This window comes from Penaeus japonicus, unplaced genomic scaffold (genome assembly GCF_977035675.1).
Source record: "Penaeus japonicus unplaced genomic scaffold, GWHDUDI00000001_assembly GWHDUDI00000003, whole genome shotgun sequence".
NCBI lineage: Eukaryota > Metazoa > Arthropoda > Malacostraca > Decapoda > Penaeidae > Penaeus > Penaeus japonicus.
Window position 1 is genome coordinate 10794946 of NW_028234405.1, and position 7500 is coordinate 10802445.

A 7500-nucleotide genomic window follows, 5' to 3' on the forward strand; every position below is an offset into this window, starting at 1 on the left:
GAGGAGGAGCTGTGGGTGGGGTGGCAGTTGTCTAGGGGATGCGCGGAGGGAGGGAGGGTGGGCTGGTTGGGCGTTGTGGTTTAATGGTGTTGTTGTGGGTTGAGGGAACGGGAGGCCGATGGGTGTACAGATCTTTTCCTCCTCCTGTCAGGCTCCAAGTCTTTGCACATCTTTTTTTTTTTTTTTTTTTCAATCTGTCGTTTCGGGATCGCTGTCTGATTTTCTCTCTCTCTCTCTCTCTTTCTCTCTCTCTCACTCTCTTTTATCGCTTGTGCTATTCGTTTTGAGATTGGACTGCTCATTCCGCGTGTGTTGTTTATTTCGGGCGCGGGCGGGGGGGGGGGGGGAATTTACGTTCGAAACTAATAGTGGGATTGAATCGGTCACTTCTGAAATTCTACGCGTCATGTTCATAAATGGATGGCTTCGCTTTGATTTTCATTCCTGTGTATCTCTAATTTGTTTTTTCTTTATTTAAAAAGGTGAACATCCGAACGATTCTAAGAGACAAATAATACACGTTTTTTTTCTCCTCTTTGAGATGTTTAAAATCCGCCTTTAAAATGGCCCCCACGCCTTCAAAACCAAACACGGGATTTGTTGAACTTACATATCTTTCCGTCCATTTCATGATTGTCCCAAACATAAAGAAAAATAAAACACGGCTCTCTTTCACTTCGCCGGGGATGACGCTGCTGGAAATGTTTGCAATTCATTTAGTTTTGCCCTTTCCATTCCTTTCAATCTCTCGGCCTCCGTCGGAATTCTCTTTTACAATTCTTGATATTCTTTATTATTCAGTGTTCCATAATCCCCTTACTCCCCCTCCCCCTCCCCCTCTCCCCCCCCCCACTAAAAAAAAAAGACCCTCTACACAATAACCGTATATCAGCTCCCCTTTGTTTGCTCTGAAAACACTCAAAAAATCTCGGGACTGACGGACCCTTGAACAGACAGACGCGGGCGGCCGGGAAGCAATAGCCACGACGACCTTCCTCCCGGATGGTCGAATTTGGGGTACTTTATAGACGGGCTTCTCGACCAGACAGCCCTTCGTGGGATGGGATTGAATGCATTCCTCATCCAGGGGTGGAGAGGGGGGGAGGGGGGGAGGGGCCTACCTGGCTAGTGTCTTGTGAAATAATGCTTCAATTTTCTGCCTGGTTATTCTAATTCTCCGAGGGAAGAGAGAGAGAGAGAGAGAGAGAGAAATCTTCTCTAGATACCGTATATCCTCAAGTCCAGCAACAGACAAGAATGCTATCCTCTAGAAAAAGGGGAGTTAAATCCTGAACTTCCATCATCGAAAAGTAATTTTAAAAAAGGCTAAAACAACCCCTCCCTTCCATCATGAAGTAAAACGTTCCCCCCCCATTAATGTTTCCCCCCATATTAATGAGCCAAACAAACAGGGTTAAACGTCAAGACTCACCGAGGGGGGGAAAAAATAATAATATTACCTATAATAACCAAGACGAAATAAGAAACCCTTTCTCTTGCAAAGCAAACATCCACATGAATACAGGCCTTATTACCTCCATTAAAGCAATACACCAAACAAGCCACGGTACTACAGCATCTAATCTTCTGGATAACGAGTCACGAGTGAAAAATATTAAGGGAATGTGCTGGCTGTCCAGTAGCAAGTGAAGTGCCTATTACAGCGTCGCAGGATGGCGTTATGTACACAACAAAGCTCATGTGACCAGGTTTTGTTAGGCGTAAATGCAAATGTGCTGTGAACACTGGTGCTGCCGCTGGTCTTGTCGAGTCCCTGCAAGTTTTAATTATTTTGCATAATGGAATGTATGATTACATTAACTTAGGAAATTGGAAATGCCCCGTGGTATTTTATCATTCTCTTGTCTATTCGTTTTTTTTTCCCACCTAAAAGGCGAGGACGAAGTTTGATGTGAAAAATGGCATGTTCATAATTCTAGGGATTTAAATATAACATTTCCTAAGAGCTAGATTTCAGTTTATAATAAAAACGGAACAGTCGGATTTTTGATTTGATAAACACAACAATAAGCTCTCTGAGGTAGACTGGTAAAAAGGCATATGGTAATTTTCCTCTTAAAATCGGACATCGATGTTGCAAGCCATAAATAACGCGAATATGTCAGTTGAACTTGCAGCCGCGGCCGCTTTGATGCGAAGGGTCCTCAAGTAATGGAAAAAACAAAGTTGTCTTTAGCGCCGCCATTCTCAAAATTGCTTTTAATTTTGTTTCCTGATCGTCTTTGCTCTCGGTGCGGCCTCATGATGAGCTACACAGTCTTCCTTTTTTTTTTTTTTATATATCTCATACATCTAAACGTACATCAACATGGCGTCAAAAAAAGGAAAAAAAGAAAAAAAAAAAGTGGCTAAAGACAGAAATAACTCAATAGTCATACAGTATAAACACATAAACACAGACGAACATACAAGCACACCAGGGGTTTCTTGAATATGTATGTGCGTGTGCCTGTGTGTGTGTGTGTGTGTGTGTGCGTGCGTGTGTGTGTGTGTGTGTGTGTGTGCGTGTGTGTGTGTGTGTGTGTGTGTGTTTGAGTGTGTCTTTGCACGCGGGTGTGTGTGTGAGCGTGTGTGTGTGTGTGTCTGTCTGCTTCTCTTTGTTTGAGTTTTTTCGTTTTTCTCCCTCTCTTTCGTTCTTTCTTTTCTTGCTTTCTCTTTTTCTTTCTTTCAATCTTTCTTTCTCTCTTTCTCTCTCTACCTCTGTCTCTCTTTCTTTTCTTCTTTCTTTCTCTCTCTCTCTCCCTACCTCTCTCGTTCCTTATCTCTTCCTTTCTCTATCGTGGATAGCTTTTTTTTTCTTTCTCTTCCTTTCCTTTTTGGATAGCTGTCTTTCTCTCTTTCTCCCTCCTTACCTTCCCTCGCTCGTCTCTTTCTCTTACTCACCCTCTTTCTCTCAGTTCCCCGTCTCTCCATCGCCAATTTCCCTCGTATCTCCCGGGGCTTTCACCTTTGACCTTCCGATGAGGCAAACCTGTCAGCATCTCGTTTGACCTTTAATGCATGACAGCCCATTCGGCGCTGAAGGGCAGAACGCTGTGGTCGTTGTCAGTCATGATTTCCTGAAAATGACTTCGGATCTGTTGAATCTCCATAATCACAGCATCGGGCATTTTCAGGGCGCGAGGAAGCGATGAGGTTGTGACATCATCACCCTTGACATCAGCAGTATAATAAAGGACATCCCACACTATCGTCTTATCGCAAGGAACAGCACTCACGGACATCTTTCCTGTCGTCCTGACCGCCTCCGTGACACAACACAACCGCCGTCGCCGTGACAGCTATGGCCACCGTTATTACCGCGGCTATTAGAAAAAACGGGCGTTTGGTGTGGATACAACATTCCCTTCGCTTCCTATCTCTTTATAGCGGCCACCTCCTGCCAACGACCGTTTCGGTTTGTGGTCGTTCTTTGTTTACTTCTCTCTTATCTCTCTTCTCGGTCTTTTATAATGTCTTGCTATTTCTTTTCTTCTCTCTCTTCTTCTTCTTCTTTTATTCTCGTGTTGTTCCGTTTTCTCTTTATTTTTCCTGCTTTCTGATTTTTTTCCTTCTTGTTTTCTTATTTTTAGTTTTCTCTTTTCCTCTTTTCCTTCTTTTTTGTCTCGGACGAAAGTTACGAGTATAAGTGCGGAAGCCTGCAATGAGACGGGGATGAGATATCATGTCGTGTGTTTATATATGTCAGAGACTTTATCTGCCTATCTGTCTGTCTTACCCACGTCAGTATTCTAATTACAGGCATCCGGACTCCTTCACAAAGGGTTGAATTATGCCGCAAATCTTATCTAAACCCTCAAAGCATCGCAATCCCTGAAATTGGATCTGTATGTAATATCCAAGCTTGATGCAAGTCTTAGGGGTTCCAAGGCTGTAGGGGAGCTGTGCTTGTTTCTTGTGTTTGGTCTTGTGGCCATGGGTTTTGAATTTTTTTTTTTTTCTTTTATTATTATTATTATTTTTTTTTTAGCATTACTGTTATTATTGTTTCATCATCACTGTCAGTATTATTATTTTTATCATTACTGTTATTATTGTTTCATCATCACTGTCAGTATTATCATCACTATCATTATTTTCATCATCATTATCATTATCGTTATCATCATATCATTATCATCACCATTGCTATCAATATTATCCATTTTAGGCATCTTGGTGACCGAAACAATCCACACTGTCATCATTCTCTTCAACATCATTTCCCGCAGCGCATCCTACCGTCTTCCCCAATGTTATCATCACCACCGCCAACATAACTGCCACAACCACCTTGTCCATCAGAATCATCACCTTCACCCCACCACCACAATCACGCTATTCAATCAGCCTGCTATCTATTCCGGCCTCGCTATCTTTCCAAATGGGGCTGGCATCAATGCTTCATCCAGTGTGCAGGGCGTAATCGTAAATTTGGCCATGTGCTTATACTCGTATTTTCCTGACTTTCGCTGCCGTCCATCGCCAGCGGAACATGTGATGCATCGGGAATGAAGTTCTGTCAGGCTTTCGCACGTGTGGCACTCCCCCCCGTCTCTTTCTGGACTTCGTTGCTGTCTCTATATACATTTACAAATGGCGTTTACCTTCTCGGCATCAAGGATAAATTATTTTATCTAATAATAATCTTTAAAGAAAGTAGATTGATGCCCCTTTATCGTCGCATTTCAAAACACAGCGAGCGATCCTCTCCTCTCGTTCTCCATCAAATCTTGTTGACTAACTCTGCATCATCCTCATGGTCAACAGAGCGTCAACTTACCCATTCACAAGAGACGGTAAGCCAAGATCACCATTATCTTCACTATTAACGCAACCCTCGCAGAGAATGAGAATCGGGGGAGGAAGGTGAGAGGGTGAAAGTGAGAGTGAGTGAGAGAGACTGAGAGAGAGAAGGAGGGAGGGAGGGAAGGAGGGAGGGAAGGAGAGAGAGAGAGAGAGAGAGAGAGAGAGAGAGAGAGAGAGAGAGAGAGAGATGGAGAAGGAGAGAGGAGAGGATAAAGTGAGAGAAGAGAGAGGAGGAGGAGGAGAGAGAGGGAAGAGTGAAGGATAAAGTGATAGAAAGAGAGAAAGAGAGAGTAGAGGAGAAGAGAAGAAAAGAAATGAGAATAGAGAGACTAACAGAGATGGAGAAAAAAGAGAAAGGGAAATGAAGTGAAAAATGAAGGAAAGAAAATGGGGGAGAAAGTGAGGTGCACGTGTGTTAAAGACTCACTCAGCTTCACTGCTTTGTTTGGGGTCTTCATCTCCCGTCTAATGACTCTCTTTCAGCCTTGCTTTATTATCTTTCCTTAATCGAATGTCTAATACTCTGTTCTCGTCATATACTTGCTGAAAAGGATCTCTTGCCATAAAAAGAATTACCCAAATATGTGTACACAACTAGGTACACGGACACACGACAAAACACATGCACACACACACACACATGCATGTATTCATGTGTGTGTGTGTGTGTGTGTTTTGTCGTGTGTGTGTGTGTGTGTGTGTGTGTGTGTGTGTGTGTGTGTGTGTGTGTGTGTGTGTGTGTGTGTGTGTGTGTGTGTGTGTGTGTGTGTGTGTATTAAGGGGTACGTATTTTTCTTACCTTTCTGATCATTGTAAATATTTTTGTTTATTATCACTTTGTTGTTTCATCACCAACATCACCCTTAGAGTACCTTATATTTCCTTATTCAAAATTGTCCTTTTTTTCTAGACCCTATTAATATTATGGATCCTCTACCCCCTTTATCCATGTCTCCTTTGATTGCCTTTCATTAGTATTCACTTCCTCCCACCTTTGAAAAAGTTCGCTCCCCCTAAAAGCTTGCTCTTCGCCCTAAATAAAACGTTCAACTTCTTATTCACTCACCAACCCTCCCTCCCCCTTATCCTTTTCTCTCTCTCTCTCTCTCTCTCTCTCTCTCTCTCTCTCTCTCTCTCTCTCTCTCTCTCTCTCTCTCTCTCTCTCTCTCTCTCTCTCTCTTTCTCTCTCGACCATCTTCATCTTTCTCTCCTTTCCCCCCACCCTTATCTCCCCCTTCCATTCCACCTTCCTCCCCTCCTCCCTCCTCTTCTCCAATCCCTCCACCCCTTCTCCCTTCCCTCTCTCCTCCCTCCCCTTCTCTACTCCCTTCCCTCCCCTCCTTTTCTCCCTTCGCTCCACTTCTTCCTTCACTCCCTCCTCCCTCCCCGTCTTTTCTCCCTTCCTTCCCCTACTTCACCTCCTTCATCCTCCATCCGTCCCCCCTAACCCCCCAACCTCTTCTTCCTCCTTCTCCTTCCCTCTCTCCATCACGCACCCTCTACCTTCTTCCCTCTCCTCCATCTCCTCCTCGACCTCCTTCACTCTACCACCTCCTTCCTTCCCTCATCCATTCCTTTGTCCCCTCCTTTTATCTCCTGCGAACGCAACTTTACCTCGTCTCTGCGTTATCACGTCTACTTCTGTCCGCGGAACAATACTTCTTTATTCATCCCCAACACACTCTCGTTTCCTTAACCTTTTCATCTTCTTTTAATTGTCTTGAAGATCTTCATTTCTCCAACCAAGACATTTTCTCCGATAAAGCTAATTTTTCCCTCATTAACATGCACCGAATTCTTTCACTATTACTTCCTCATTCCCCTCGTCTGCATATCACTTTCCCCTTAATACGTACGCCCTTCTTATTATCTCGTTAACACTCCTTTCCCTTCCTCACGAGCTCTTTCTTCATGTAAACACACTCTTCGTTCTCTTCCAACGCACTTTTCTTCCCGTCGCTAATACGCACCCTTCATACACATACGCGCCCCTTGTCAAACGCACCCCTTTATCACAAAGCTATTCTCAGTCCGCCCCCCCCCCCCATTCACTATCTCACTATCCCTTCACCATCATGCCGTAAGTAGCGCCCCCCCCTCCCCCCGCCCCCATTTCTCCCATTAACAGTACACTTCCCCCTTGAACATCATCAGATGACTCTCTTTTCCCCTTCATTCCTCCTTTCCTCTACCGCTCTTCCTTCCCTCTTCCCTTCTCCCCTCAAGCGTCTACGCGTTCCCCTCACTATTCCGCGTCCCCTCTCCGTGTTATCTGACCCCGGGAGGCGGTGTGGAAACCTCCCTTTTCGGGTCTCTCCGGCCACGGGTTTTTTTTTTTTATTAATATCTCAACATTAATCAGAGTCTTCCTTTCCGTGACAGGGAGAAGACGATACCAAGAAGAGGATGCTTTCCTGAAGGGCGTGGGTGGTATGGCATGGGTAATGAGGGCGGGGTCTGGAGGCTTTGTAATGGGTGCTGTGTTCTCGGGTTTAGGAGCTGGGGCGGTTTGTTGGGAGTGTATATATGCGATGAGTGTGGCTGTAGTGGTTGGTGTGAATTGGCTCCAGAGGTTGGTGTACTGAATAGTGTATGATGCTATGTGTATGTGGTCGAGAGTGCGCTTGGGTTGTAGTGGGTGATGGGTCTGTGGTTGTAGTGACTGTTATGAATGAATGGCGGCGCGTTAAG

General features: G+C 44.5%; 1 protein-coding gene across 1 annotated transcript in view; it reads right to left on the bottom strand.

Annotated features, from left to right (window-relative positions):
• Positions 1-6954: 6954 nt before the first annotated feature.
• Positions 6955-7500, bottom strand: part of LOC122265154 (E3 ubiquitin-protein ligase TRIM9-like) — a 2302-nt gene continuing 1756 nt past the window's right edge. Inside the window, exon 1 of the mRNA XM_043034295.2 lies at positions 6955-7500. This exon is cut by the window's right edge and continues 1756 nt beyond it. The gene's annotated coding sequence lies outside the window, so the exon portion shown is untranslated.